The sequence below is a fragment of the Oryx dammah genome, unplaced genomic scaffold (genome assembly GCF_014754425.2).
Source record: "Oryx dammah isolate SB20612 unplaced genomic scaffold, SCBI_Odam_1.1 HiC_scaffold_24, whole genome shotgun sequence".
NCBI lineage: Eukaryota > Metazoa > Chordata > Mammalia > Artiodactyla > Bovidae > Oryx > Oryx dammah.
In genome coordinates, this window is record NW_024070208.1 from 26,436,984 (window position 1) to 26,453,074 (window position 16,091).

The following is a 16,091-nucleotide window of genomic DNA, read 5'->3' on the forward strand; positions in this document are numbered from 1 at the left end:
TCAGTGGAACCTGGGTTTGGATTCCAGTTTCACTACCCACTTATCCATGTGATCTTGGGCAAATGACTTCTCTTCAAAGCCCTATTTTACCCAACCCAAAGTAGAGATTGAAAGGATAAAGGATGAAAGGAGCTAATACATTTAAGGTATTTAACATAGTAGCAAGTGTCAATAAATAATGTTTCCTTTCTCTGGCTGTGGGAAAAGACTACACTGTAATTATTTGTGTGTCTCCTGCACCTTATATGTGACCAGAAAAAAAGAACGAAAACAGCAATTGGCTAGGCTAAATGTTCCCATTCCCTTCAGCTGTCCTTTAAAAAGCAAATTTCTTGCTTTCCTCTAAGTTTTATCTGAACAAAGTACTCCAAATCCTAGATGAATTTAGACAGTATAAAACAGAGGGAAGCTCTTACCCTGAACCTCCATCTTTAGAAACAGATTTTCTGTTAATGTATCCCAAAGTTGAATTAATTTGCTTTGGTTTGGTTTGGTTTGGCTCTGAGTTTTCCAGCAATATAACACCAGTGGTTCATGTAAAGCATAGTGATTCATACTTGATGTGTAGTAGGTTCTCAAACAATTTTGGTTCCATTCCCTTCTTATCTTAAAATTATTGTGAACTGAAACAGCAGAGTTCTGTTTTATTGTTGTTTGTTCTGTTTCTAGCCATTCTGCTTCTAGGCAGCAGCACATAACCAGTAGTAGCTTTGCAAGTAGATTTGAAGATATCAACTGCAGAACTGTACATATCTATTTTAGATTTAATTTTATTTTATTTAAATTTTCTATTTAATTTTCTATTTAAATTTAATATGCTAGGAATTTCTTAATCCTGATTACATCATGCAAAAAAAATTGTCTTCTTCTTTTTATTATCTTATTATCTACAAATCTGAGAACAGTCCATGTCTTCATCCAAATATTTTATCAAACAGGATAAAAACAGTTCTGTAGTTCCTAGAAACATTCTGATTGAAATCACATTTTTTAAACTGTGCCTCCCAAGCCAGTAATGAGTCACGAAACAGATTTATTAGGTTATAACCAGCAGTTTTCTTAATGAAATATAATAGGAAAATATAGACTGAAAAACATGACCGTGCATCCATTTTTTAAATTATGCACATGCACATACTACATACATGTATGCTTACTGGATAATATGAAAAATCTATTTCTTACTGCAAGTCATTGTCAATAAGCTTGAAAAACACTGATTTAAGTTGTATATAAACACCTGTTTGGCATAATCCTTCAATTATTAAATAGCTACCATCCTGTGCTGAAAAACAGGCCATATTTCTCTAACTTGTCCAACAATATCATAAGGGTCCTTGACAACTAGTTAGTTGAAGTCTGGATACACTCTGTTTCTCTGAGCAAAATTAAAGTGAAAATACATAGATTTATTATCTACAATTATAGAATTACTATCAACTTTTCCAACATCTATTTCACAAATAAGAAAATGTTTCTGATTTGATAATGGGACTTACTGCTCTCTTTCTAATGAATGAGTCATTCCATAATCTCACCTACAGGTAGTATTAAACTGCTTGCTATGGATTTCTCAAGAATTTATCCCCTCCTTCTCCCTTTAATCCTCTGGCACATCTCATTTTCTACAGCTCCTCAAAGATGTTTGAGAGTTGCTCAGTGATCTAGTTTTCAGATCTTTCAGGATCAATGGATATAATTTGTCCTGCCTTAGGGACTTGAATCCATTTAGACTAGCTGGATTTCTATTTACAGTTTCTTCAACAAACTTAAACTTCTAGCTATTATTAGTTCTACCTTTCACTCCATTACTTTTAATCCTAAACAGAAAACAGACACATAGAAATTCAATATGTGTTAATAAGTCTGACCTAGTTTGGGGATGGCTAAAATGATGCTTACCAGCCAACAAATATCTGAGCGCCCATTGTGTGCAAAAAAAGTAAACGAAATGGATATTTTCAAGTTTCCCATTTAGAGAAATACTGTGTTTATGCATGGAAAGTTAATCAGCAAGTCAACATATTAAAAATATCAAACAGAAATAATAAGTACTCTTGAATTTCCAAAGAACTAGACTTGCAAATACCCTATTGTTCATATATGCCCTTAAACATCCACATAAATCTACATATAGATGCACATACACACATACACACTCAATACCAGATTAGCCATACCTCTATGCATTCTTCCTTGGCATGTTCTTGCCTGAATCGCAGGGCCGGGGGAGCCTGGTGGGCTGCCGTCTCTGGGGTCGCACAGAGTCAGACACGACTGAAGCAACTTGGCAGCAGCAGCAGCAAACTCCTGCCTGAGACTTATCCTTTTAATATCCATTGATTGAGAAAAGTATGGTAAAAGTATTAACAATTTAATATGCTATTTTAAAATGTTTGCATTAAAAAAAATCATAACATCTACATATAATTGAAACACACAATTGTGGGTTGCATTGTGTCTCTCAAAAAGATATGTTTAAGTCCTACCCTCAGTACCTGGGAATGTGACCTTGTTTGAAAATAAGGCCATTGCAAATGTAATCAAGTTCAGAGGAAGTTATACTGGAGTTATAACCTCATTATAACTAGGAAAGATTCATCCTTAGAGCCTTCAGAAAAAGCGTGACCCTTCTGATACCTTGCTACTTCTAAACTCCAGAACTGGGAGGGAATAAATTTCAGTTGTTTTAAGCCACATATTTTATGATATTTTGCCACAGCAACCCTACGAAACTAGTATTCCTACATACAACATAAATATGTTTGATACTTATTCTGTCCACAAACAGTGCCTACTATGTAAATATTTGTGGATCATTTTCAATAATTCTCAAGTCCCTGGGTTGGGGAAAAATGCTTTAGCCAACCCCAAATTACTTTGTCCCCAGTTGATACATTGTGCTTTTATATTTCAGTGTTTTAGTATTTGTCCATCTATCCATAGCACTGTCCTCCTCATCTCCCCTACTGAAATTCTTACCAGCTGAAATGCCACCTTCATGAATACATTCAGAATACAACCTAGAGAAAAATGATCTGAAACTTTCTACTATTCCCAGCATTAGAAAAAAAAAAAAAAAAGATTCTGCCTTTTTTCCCCCAGGTAGCATAGGTTGGCACATTTTTGCTTAAATAAATTAATAGTTTCCATCCTCTCACCCTCATTTGCCAAGAGTGAGGAATTCACATAACAATATATGTAGTCACCTAAACAGTCTTCACTGAAACTTTTTTAAATGTACATGAATAATTATTTCCATACTAACAACATGACCAGTAGGTTTCTCTTTGTTTTTACACAGTGGCAGCCAGTGCATTGTCATCATTGTTGTCTTTGGTTTGCCTGTGTTATAGGAAGACAAGTATGTTAAAGAGTGAGGTTCATAGTTGATTATTGTTAATAATTAAAGCTGTCATATCCTGTTCATCTCCTGTCTACCATGCATTTTTACATGTATGATTTCTAACTCTGACTTCAGTTCTTTAAATAAGGTTTTATTGTCCGCATTTTTCAAATGAGGTAACTAGTGTGAAGAGAAGGTATCAGTTGTGCAAATCATAGTTTAGGAAGTGACAAAATTAGGATTCCATCCCACTTATGGCTGGCCAGTTCCTCAGGTTTATTCACTATTCTACAAGGCCACATTGGGACCTAGAATGAGGTCGTTATTTTATTTTTACCAAATTTACCAGACGAAAGATAAGGAGACTGGGCAAGTTCATGGAAAAAACAACAAAGTCATCATGGTTTTACATGTTTTGGTGAAAGCACCCCACCAAGGGGTGATCTTTTGTTTGTTTGTTTGAGTTTGTTTGCTGCCTGGGCTGTTTGTTGTGGTGTGGCACTGTTATCTAGTTGTGGCACGCAGGCTCTAAAGGGCACAGGCTTAGTAGTCTCCATGTCTTGGCTTAGTTGTCACATGAGCTTAGTTTCCCCAGAGCATGTGGAATCTTAGTTCTCAGACCAGGGATTAAACCCATATCCCCTACACTGGAAGGCAGATTCTTAACCACTGGACCAGCGTGCTAGTCCCAAGAGATGATCTTTAGAGTCAATCTGATTGTATTGTCTTTGTGCCTATAAAGGTTCAGAAAACTCTATTAGCCTTTTTGTTTCCTGGGAATCACTTTAATTCTAGACAAAAATTACTTGGAATAAATAAATTGTTTTTAATTATGTTCATTAAGGTTAACCAAAATTTAATTGCATGGTTCCATTAATATATCACTCCTTATTATGCTTTTCTGGCGAAGATTTTGTTGTATGTCTAACTAACCATTAATCTCCTAGTCCCTGTTGAAAGTATTGTCATTGTATGCCTATATAATCATAATGTTTTTTAAAAAAAAGCCACTTACTCTGCCTAGAAAGAGGGAAAGCATGCCATGAGGAAGTGTCCAAGAGTTCTTTAGAATAGTTATCTCATTAATAGGATCTCTGCACAGTATGAGAGGGATCTTTACCAACTTTAGCCCAGTTAAGAAGCAGTGCATAGATTCAGTCTGAGCCTGATCCTGGTGCATAAAACTTTAGATTAGAACCTTCCTCTAATGGTGCTGGCAGCCACAGATTAACCAGTAGAAGAATGTCTTGAAATAACTACCTCATTAATCAGTTAACAGATAGTACATGGAGACAATCTGAGGTTTATGTTTTGATATTCTGTAGCTATAGTACATCTCTCTTAACAGACACAAGAATCAGGATGAGAAAGGAAATGGAGAGGAAAAGTGGAACAGATTACCAGGACTGTAGCTTTTCCTTGGGAGTTGAATCTTACACATTTTGGGGAATTTGTTATATACAACCTCTTTGTTGTTAATGTGAAAATGAATCCTAAATAGCACAGATAATCTTAAGGTTAACAGATATCTTAAGAGTCAAGATACTTCATCACATTCAGTATGTTTGGGTATCTGTTAAAACAACATAAATGTGTATATCAAACTTTATATCTGTTTGGCTAATCTTATGTCTGTGAGAGGTAGATGGAATGTTCTAAGTTGGCCACAGCTTTGTCATGGGTTTCTTTGTTTCTCTTAAAACAAACTCAACGTGATTTCTTTTGCAGTGGCAAAAGACATAACAGAGCATGTTTCAGGGCTGTTTGCATTCAGTGAAGCATAGAAAGATGATGGCTACATGATTCTCCCCCATAATTAACACCATGGTGTTTTCTTTCATATGCATAACAGAAAACTCACATGGTTAACTTATAAAATAAGACATCTCATTTTATAAACATTTCAATATTTTTTGTTTTACCATTTGCATCCTAATCTCAAATAGTCCTTTGAAGTAGGGTAGAGTGGCTAAAAGAAGGGTTTTGAAATCAGATAGATTGGGTTCATATGCAAACAAATTGACCTTGAACCTCATTCTACACCTGTAAAATATAACTACCTTACATGTATGGAGTTTTGAAATACTCCAAGCATGTACTGCATTGTACTAGATTGAAGATATATAGCATTTAGAACATTGCCTATAATAGGTACTCAATAGATGGTAGAAACTGCAACTATATACTAACACAAAAAGACAGCAGAATTTTGAATTTTCAAATTATGTAATGGAGTACACTAATATCCACTTATTTTATCTTTATTCATTGACCTGATTTTCTCTTCTTCAGAGAGCAAATAGAACAGCATTTTCTTTTTTAGTTTTGTTAAATAAATAGCTATACACATTCTGTATTTATAAGAATTCTGGCAATTCCCCTTTCATACTTAAATGTTGTATCGCTTTTAAGTACTTAAAACCTAATTAGCAATATATCTTTTCTTTTTTTTTCACTAGCTATGGGGAGAGAAGGCATATTATGAACTAGGGATTTTTCTATGAGACTTTGCAAAGATAAAATAGCCAAAAGAATAAGCAAATAATAATAAAATGATCCTTCATCGTTTACTAACCCACACAAGTAAAATGTCTACCAAAATATATCTGAAGGTTTAAACTCAAATTTTGTCCTGTTGTTTCAGTATCTGATTCTCTACTTGTCATTTTCACTAAATGTTTGGTTATCGCTTTCTTTGTAAATAAAGTTTAGTATTTTGAATTCATACCAAGACAAAGATATTTTCCCTTTCTTTTTTGAAGAGACAATGGGATTTCATGTAATTATTTTTTTCAAATTATTTCTTAGTTATGTTTGTTTAGTTTTGACATTGATTGGCAGGAACCCACAACACTAATGACATCATTCATATGCCATCAACTTCTCAGCAATTCCTAAGGTTACCCACATAGCTTCCAGTTATTAAAATGTGAGTTGACATTGGATATTTTTGTATCTCTACTTTCTTTTCCTATTTGCTAGTTCTTTGGATTGTCCTAACCTGGAATGTTTATAGAATTCATAATGTCTTTTTCGTTGCCTTGATACCTTTACTAATGTCTAAACTGAAAATATCTTATATTGAATCACTGTAAAACATATATTAACTTTTCACATGTAAACAATACTGTTGTTTTGAAAGCAAACCAGAGAGATATGGTCTCAGCACTCTAGAACTGTAAAATATAATCTATTTGATTTTTAAATAAGGAAAATGCCAAAGGAAGTATAGTCATATATGACACAGTTTAGACCAAGAGAAGAGAAGAGGTGCAATGAAACTTAGAACTTAGCAACTATAAACATGAAATAGTATAACTGAAACATCAATCCTTTGAGCTTTGTGACCATGTAGTATTCAATATGCATTAACTGAAAATGAAATTTCATGTAGACTAATAAATTAATAGGAACTTATTCCTCCAATGTTATTACATAAACAAGTAGAAACTCTCTAATATTCATTAGATACTCAGAAAGCATACTAAAAAGTCTCAGATAATGGAACTATGAAACAGGACAACTTTAGAGAGACATTATCTACTTCTAACAGTGTATATTTATTGTTAAATAACTGAAAGAAATTCTATACTTAATAGATGGTATTTCTGATGGATAACAGATATAGATGTCTGTTTGATAAGGTAGAAAACTTTTCTCAAAAGGTTTAAATTAGCCAGAAGTTTGGGAGAAATGCATTGAATTTATGTATCTAATAGATCATCTTCATTCACTAAACACACAGTATAATTTTTTTAAAGCCTAGAAGAAAATAAACATAATCTTCCTTACTGCATGTAACTGTTGAGTATGTTGTACAAGGTGTAGATAGTTCAAACCCACAGAAAATAAGAGCAATGAGTAAGCCAAAGTCCCTGTCTTCATGTTATTCATATTCTACAACAGACACTGGCAATAGATTAGTAAAATTTATATAAATAATATGATTTCAGAAAGTGTGCTTTTACATTATAATTACTTTTATGCAAAAAAGTATGGTGGTGCAGCCATTCATTATATGTTCGTTTGTTTTTTTTCTCACTAGATCAGCAGCTACTTGAAGACAGGACTATATCATTCTTACAAATAAAACCTTCAGCAATATATTGTGATCATTGACTGATACATGGTAAGTACTTAATAAATGTTTGTATAAATAAAAGGAGGAGGAAAGAAATTAAAAACAGATTTTAATAATTCAATATATCCAACAGTGTGAATATATTCAAGAGTTAATTGGCTCAACTATTGAAGAAATGAGTAGACTTTTAAAATCTGAGTAAAATCATTCCTCTAAAGTATTCTTAAATTATTTAAAACATGAATTTTGAGGAGGTTAAGTTCCTTAAAACTAGTGTTCAAGTTATTGAATTGTCACTGTTTAGTAAACTCTTCAACCTCTTTGAGTCTCAGTTTCCTTACCAATGAAATGAGAATGAACAATGCTTGTTATATAATGAGATTATAGTAGTCTCACAAATGATATAAATTGTGATCCTGCTTTAAAAAGTACAGAGTATTACAGTGAAAACAATAGCATGAATTCAGACAGACATCCAAAATAAGGACTACTTTCTCAGTTCTGGGAATACAGGCAGTAGTGAGTCATGAGTGTATATTCAGCAGGAAACTGGTTTTCTTTGAGGAGAAGGAAGTTCAATGCCAAGAGCTAGTAAACAGTCAGAATTAAATGGTCAGGAATCAAAAGTCACAGTGGGGGCAAACTTGAAAAGGAAAGTGGAGGCAACCATGAATCCTCAAGAACAGAAGCAGAAAGCAATCCAGAGTTGGGCAAACAATTGAGTCAGGAAACACTAGAGAACGAAAGAAACCTAGGTAATCTGGGTCCAGCATCACACTTAGATGCCTGTTAAAATGTAACTTAGTCTAATAACCATATATGCAACACAGAGATTGATCTATCCACTGAAAATATATTGGGTATTGGTGACATCAAAATATGTTTATATTTGTTATTTGTATATAAACAAATAAATGTCCATATCCAAAATTATGCAGAACCCAGATTACCTAGTTTCTAATGAAGATTATATATTAGTTCAAATACGTCTATTCACATATGAATGGCTTTTTAATGCATGAATTTGCAGTCATTCTTGGAGTAGACGTTAACACTTTTTGGTTATTTCTATAAATTACTAAATATATTTTGACTTCCTAAAGATTTTAATGTGCTTTTTTCAGCTTATTTGGAAATGCATGTAATATGAAATAATATATTACAGTTAGTCATCAACAGTTCACTAATTGTTTTATTCTTCAAAGCATGTAGTAAAAATATACTGGTTAAAATTTCTATGAAAAATGATAATGCACAAGAATCCTATGACTATGTTTACAAAGATAATTTTTCTTTAAAATTTTGTATTTTTTTTCTTTTTAACTTTTACAGGGAAGTTTAATTTAAGAACTTTAATTCATGATTTTATTGTTTTTCTTTCTTGTATGTTGCTCATATTGAGAAATGGTGGTTCACTGTTGTGCTAGATTTTAAATTAAGGCATATAAAACAAGAAATATTTAATTAGGGTCATCAATTTTCCACATATTATGGTTTTCTGTGAATGAGGAGAAATATAACTATTTTTACTGCATCAGCTTCACATATAGCAAGAATAATAGCAAGAACAACAACACATTTATAGAATGCTTCCCTGTGCCTGCACTTATACTTTGTCATGTTCTCTTAAACCTAGCGTCTACTCCTCTGTATTATGGCATTCACTGTTATCAGGGAAGATTTCTATCCCTGGTGCTGAAACTGCTTTGTGTAGTCCTAGTGGTTAAAGAAAGAAACAGTTTCTTTAGATGTACCCTTTCATTGAAATTGAACTAGATAAATGTTCATATCTAGAAGGAAGTATTAAATTTCATCTATGTTAACATCATGATGAATAATTTTCAAATCAATATATTCTGTTTATTCTGGCTATTTTATCTTTGGAAATTTTTTTCCCAGAGGATAATTAGTAGTTCAAAAAAAAGTTAGTACATAGGACATTGAGAAATCAGTGAATGTTCCAGATATCAAAACATATTAATACCCACCAAAGGCTTGACTTTGTTCATCTCAACTAGCATTTTGATTTAATGTGTCAAAATTAAAGGATTTGTTTTAGAAATAAATACATGCAATCAAATTCCCTAACTGTATTACAGCCCACTTGATTGCAGGTAGTTAGTGCTTATTCAACACTGAAAATAACTTAGAATTATGGCAAAATGGGCTTTCTCCAAGAGAATTGCTTTGTTAATCCTGAGTCAGGGTAACAAATCTGGGGACAGCTATGCTTTTATATGTTCCTGTAAATAGAAGTATGTAAAATATTGGTACAAGTTCTTCTTAGACAGGTAAGCTCAGAGTAAATACATTGGCCCTGCTTTGTTCTGACTATGTCACCTGCATTTACGTGCCCATTTGGGGACTTTGGAAATCAAAGAAGTCTGTGCTGGGAAAGTGGCATCTGCCTCTGCTTGATGTGGCCAACCAATTTTGCCTTCATTACTAATAAAATCATAAATGTAATCTAAACTTTTTGTGTGTTCTCTCTTTTTGTGAAATTATACCTAACCTGAAAATATTGTGTTTGTGTGTGTTGAGGGATAGTATATAAAAGTTGAACGTGAATGACATTAAACTAGTTATTAGTTTTATCCTACAAAATGTTGTGGTTTTTTTTTTTTTTTCCTATGAATAACTTTGTTAGTAACAATAAATTTCCTTATTTTTAACTTTCAACTTCAAGCAAGAGTTTCAGGGACACTCTTTTCAAGCAGAATAGTTCCTGTATTTTGTGCCTGAATGAGTTAATTTCTTTTACTGTTTTAGCAAGACTTGACTTTACTATATAAGCATCTTTTTCAAAGAATACTTCTTCTATATTCCTTATCTCTGCAGTTGGCACCTCCAACTCCTCTAGTTTACCTCTGCCATGTAACTGTTTAGCAGGTCCTACGAATACTAATTCCTGAGTATTTTTTAGGCCTGTCCTTCCTCTTATCACTACTTACTTAACTTCAAGTTCATATCCTTATGGTACTTTCCCTTGATTATTGCAGTAATCAGAGTCAGTCTCCTTGACTCAAATCTCACTTCTGATCTGTTCTTTGCACTGATGTCACAAAGATATTTTTAAATGAACTGAAACTAATTTTATAAAAAACACATACACACATAAACACACACTTGAAATCCCTCAGTGATGTTCCTAATTATGTAAAATAAGAGGCATTTTATGATCAAGCCCTGACCTTTCAACCTAGACTTGTATCCTGTCACTGTTTCCCTTGTACATTATATCCCAGCTATTAATATTTCAAAATAATAATGTGTAATATTCATGGAGCCCTCCCTGGGTCCCAGCCACTATGTAAAATAATTTACTTATATTATGTCAGTTAATCCTCAAGAACTTTATTAGGTAGGTCCTATTATTATCCATACTTTATAGGTAAGAGAAGTTAAAGTCTTCTCTTACTGATTTATACATCTAAGAAGTAGAGCAGCTGGGACTTGAATCCAGGCAGCCTACCTCTAGTGTCTACAAAGGCTTTTTTCTGCTAAACTTGGAGTTCCTAATCTTGACGTTTCTGACAAGCCTCTGTGTCTTTCACATGGTCTTTCTGTTGTCTGGAAAGCCTTCCCCAACTGTTATCTGCCTATAGGATCAATGCTTATTCTTCAAGACTTGACTCCAGCTGTCCTTTCTTAGTGCAGGATGCTTGGGGCTGATGCGCTGGAATGACCCAGAGGGATGGTACCAGGAGGGAGGTGGGATGGGGGTTCAGGATGGGGAACACACGTACACCCGTGGCAGATTCATGTTGATGTATGGCAAAACCAATACAATATTGTAAAGTAATTAGCCTCCAATTAAAAATAAATTTATATTAAAAAAAAAGAAAGTTGCTATCTTCCCAGATAGGTTAAAGTCTTGGCACCCATGGCACCTTGCAAAGCTCAGGGAGACTATAGGAGTTTAGTGGGCAGAGTACAATTGTAATGTGAGACAGGCCTGATTTGGATTCATGGCTCCATTGCATATTGGTTTTCTGACTTTAGGAAAATCACTTCAGCCCTCTGAATGTTAGTTTCTTTGGGGATTAATAATGTTTTCTCAGGGAGTTTCTATAAGGGATAAGTGAGTTAAGTTTATGAGGTGCATCTCCCACAATGACTAGAGCATATTAATAGCAAGAGTTCATTAGTTTCTTCAGTACCCTCTTCCACTGCAGCCCTCAGAACCTGCGTGGTGGTTGTTCGTGTCCTCACTTGCCTGTGAGCCACTTCCCCTTTCATTGGTGGCTCTGGTAGGCACTAGTGAAACGTGAAATGAGCAAATGAATAACTGAATATTCAATACCTAGTGGCATGATTACATGAGTCCTTTTGTTCATGTTGTGGCTTGAAAATTAGTATGCTTAAGAAATAACAACTGGCAAAGAAGACAAACTTTTCCTCATATAGTATCTATAACTTTTTCCTTCTAATAAAAAAATATGACTGTGATCTCCTTGAGTTTGTCTCAAATTTTATATAAAAAACACATACTGATCTCAGACCAGTATAACATTAAAAGATTATGTGATTTTTAGAAAATCAGTTAATAGTCTCGTGGTCTTAGAATTGCACTCATCTCACATGCTAGTAAAGTAATGCTCAAAATTCTCCAAGCCAGGCTTCAGCAATACATGAACTGTGAACTTCCTGATGTTCAAGCTGGATTTAGAAAGGCAAAGGAACCAGAGATCAAATTGTCAACATCTGCTGCATCATGGAAAAAGCAAGAGAGTTCCAGAAAAACATCTATTTCTGCTTATTGACTATGCCAAAGCCTTTGACAGTGTGGATCACAATAAACTGTGGAAAATTCTTCAAGAGATGGGAATACCAGACTACCTGACCTGCCTCTTGAGAAACTTGTATGCAGGTCAGGAAGCAACAGTTAGAACTGGACATGGAACAACAGACTGGTTGCAAATAGGAAAAGGAGTACGTCAAGGCTATTTATTGTCACCCTGCTTAGTTAACTTATATGCAGAGTACATCATGAGAAATGCTAGGCTGGAAGAAGCACAAGCTGGAATCAAGATTGCCAGGAGAAATATCAATAACCTCAGATATGCAGATGACACCACCCTTATGGCAGAAAGTGAAGAGGAACTAAAAAGCCTCTTGATGAAAGTGAAAAAGGAGAGTGAAAAAGTTGGCTTAAAGTTCAACATTCAGAAAACGAAGATCATGGCATCTGGTCCCATCACTTCATGGGAAATAGATGGGGAAACAGTGGAAACAGTGTCAGACTTTATTTTTCTGGGCTCCCAAATCACTGCAGATGGTGACTGCAGCCATGAAATTAAAAGACGCTTACTCCTTGGAAGAAAAGTTATGACCAACCTAGACAGCATATTCAACAGCTGAGATGTTACTTTGCCGACTAAGGTCTGTCTAATCAAGGCTATGGTTTTTCCAGTAGTCATGTATGGATGTGAGAGTTGGACTGTGAAGAAGGCTGAGTGCCAAAGAATTGATGCTTTTGAACTGTGGTGTTGGAGAAGACTCTTGAGAGTCCCTTGGACTGCAAGGAGATCCAACCAGTCCATTCTAAAGGAGATCAACCCTGGGATTTCTTTGGAAGGAATGATGCTAAAGCTGAAACTCCAGTACTTTGGCCACCTCATGCGAAGAGTTGACTCATTGGAAAAACTCTGATGCTGGGCGGGATTGGGGGCAGGAGGAGAAGGGGACGACCGAGGATGAGATGGCTGGATGGCATCACTGACTCGATGGACATGAATCTGAGTGAACTCCGGGAGGTGGTGATGGACAGGGAGGCCTGGCGTGCTGTGGCTCATGGGGTCGCAAAGAGTCAGACACGACTGAGCGACTGAACTGAACTGAACTTAGAATAGAAAAGAAAAGCATGTATATATCTTCAAATATGTGATGCTGCTGCTTTTCTGAGACAACTTATTGTTTTATTTTTTAGAACATCTAATACTGTCTGATGTGTTGGGTCTAGCTCTCTATGATTAAGAGAAAAAAGTGTTCCAGGGACAGCTCCCCAAGGTTTTGAATCATCAGATATGAAAGTAAAAGTCAAAGAAAGCAACCTTGGTAAACTGTTTGAGAACACTTCTTGTTAATGTTTCTTACATCAACTTATATCCTCCCTTCCTCTTACATGTTTGATAGACATTCAAGCACTATGTATCTGTGAGCTTTTGAATCCAAACCGTTTAACCTTAAAGAATCCCCACAGATGAAAAGACACAGAAGGTCATTCTAAACGAACAAGTAAATGAACAAGAACAACTAAGAGCTCTACAGAATTAGAGATCATCATAGCTAGAGTCCAGACAGACTTAATTGCTTCCAGAGGAATTAAACCATAGATAATCAGGTGACAGATTGCAATTGATCATGATTTCTAAAAATAATTTTATGTAAATTACCTATGGAAACACATTACTATTTGAATTATGTGAAAAATGAATAGCAGGTCCTCAGAATAGCCTGACATATAAGTATATATAGTAAGAGCATGGGTTTAGGAGCAAAATTTTTATGAAATTACCTGTCATGATTTTTTCAGTAAGATTCTTCTATTCTGTTTTCTGAAAATATCCATTACATTCCTATTATAAACCTTGTAGGAAGTTAAAAGAAAGCCTCTTCTTTTCTTTCTTTCTTTTTTTTTTTTTTTTTGTTTCCTTGAAGTTCCTGCTGTCCAGTTCTAGGAGTTAGAAATAGTCAGAAAACCTCATCTTTAGTTCTAGAACATTTGAGTGCAGGGCCAAGACAGGCTGTGAAGTGTTGAACTTCCTGATCTGAGTTCCTTTCTCCTGGTAGAGTCCCATTATCACTTATCTGATACATGCCTTGAGGAAAATGGAAGATGAGATAGAATGCACCCAAGTTCTTTTCTTAACTATATAAAAGGTCATTAAAATAACAGAAGAAACACAAAACATCTACAAATGCAAAAATGCACAATCTCAGTTCTCAAAGATTTTATGTTCTAGTATTATGTCAGTCTCTCTTTTTATTAATAGAAGCTCAATTTTTAGGTAGGTTCCTGGGTTCCTGCACTAAAGGTTGTACTTCTTAGCTTCTTTGCAATTACTATGCCAAGAGACCATGAGTCAATTAAATGTGAGCAGAAGTGAGGTGTTTAACTTCTAAGACATGCCTTTAATGGTATGTTCCCTCTCCCCTTTCCAGTGGTTAGTGGGTCTGTTAGCAAGCTGTCTTAAGACATGCAGATGAAGGCAAGGTGATATGCTAGTCAGAGAGAAACAATAAGAAGTCTGATCCTCTGATGACTTCGTGAAACAGAACTACTTCCATTGTTCATGAAACAATACCAGCTTGGACTGTTAAGTGTTAAAGAAATAAACTTCCATCTTATGAACTTACCGTTAGATTAGACATTTATACCTTCCCTTTGTCCAGATTAATATTCATGTATTAAAAACAACTGTCTACTCTGAAAAAATAAAAAAAAAAATAAAATAAACAGGATTCTCATAAGTTTCCTATTTTTTTTTTTTTTTTTTGGAGAAAGTATTATTCTAGACTTGAGGTAAGACTAGAAAATTGAAAAAGAGCACAGAATCATTTACTTCCAACTTTATAAATGCACTTGATTAATTTCAAAAAGATATCTATGCTATTGAAATGTATGTGTGTACATACATATTTATGTTACTGAATTTGATAAAGACAACATCCCAGTCCTTAATTTAATGTAAATTAAGGAATGAGGAACTCAAAATGTAAGAATAGCTTTTTTTGTGTCATCTATTGTATTCTTTTTCTGGGAGTAAAGTCAAGATTTATAATAGGAGGAATTGCCCTCCGTGAGGTAAAATTGATAAAGATTGTAACATTTCAAATAGCTTCTGGCTTTTCTTGATTTCTTATCATGGATCTGTCTAAACTTCCCATGTAGTAATACTGGGTTATAAGCAGTGGTCAATAGTATTGTTCAAAATTGATTCTTTTATGTTTATTGAGCATGCAGAGTATACAGGGCAGTATTTGACTGTGTGGATCACAATAAACTATGGAAAATTCTTCAAGAGATGGGAATACCAGACCACCTGACCTGCCTCTTGAGAAATCTGTATGCGGGCCAGGAAGCAACAGTTAGAACTGGACATGGAACAACAGACTGGTTCCAAATAGGAAAAGGAGTACATCAAGGCTGTATATTGTCACCCTGCTTAGTTAACTTATATGCAGAGTACATCATGAAAAACACTGGGCTGGAAGAAACACAAGCTGGAATCAAGACTGCCGGGAGAAATATCAATCACCTCAGATATGCAGATGACACCACCCTTATGGCAAAAAGTGAAGAGGAACTAAAAAGCCTCTTGATGAAAGTGAAAGAGGAGAGTGAAAAAGTTGGCTTAAAGCTCAACATTCAGAAAACAAAGATCATGGCATCTGGTCCCATCACTTCATGGGAAATAGATGGGGAAACAGTGGAAACAGTGTCAGACTTTATTTTTCTGGGCTCCCAAATCACTGCAGATGGTGATTGCAGCCATGAAATTAAAAGACGCTTACTCCTTGGAAGAAAAGTTATGACCAACCTAGATAGCATATTCAAAAGCAGAGACATTACTTTGCCGACTAAGGTCCGTCTAGTCAAGGCTATGGTTTTTCCAGTAGTCATGCAGGGATGTGAGAGTTGGACTGTGAAGAAGGCTGAGC

General features: G+C 34.9%; 1 long non-coding RNA gene across 1 annotated transcript in view; it reads left to right on the plus strand.

The window, feature by feature from the left end:
- LOC120883123 overlaps window positions 1–16,091 on the plus strand; it is a 459,333-nt gene that overhangs the window by 2,420 nt on the left and 440,822 nt on the right. Inside the window, exon 3 of the long non-coding RNA XR_005725671.1 lies at window positions 7,392–7,475. This is a non-coding gene — a long non-coding RNA (uncharacterized LOC120883123). The remainder of the gene's footprint in view (window positions 1–7,391; window positions 7,476–16,091) is intronic.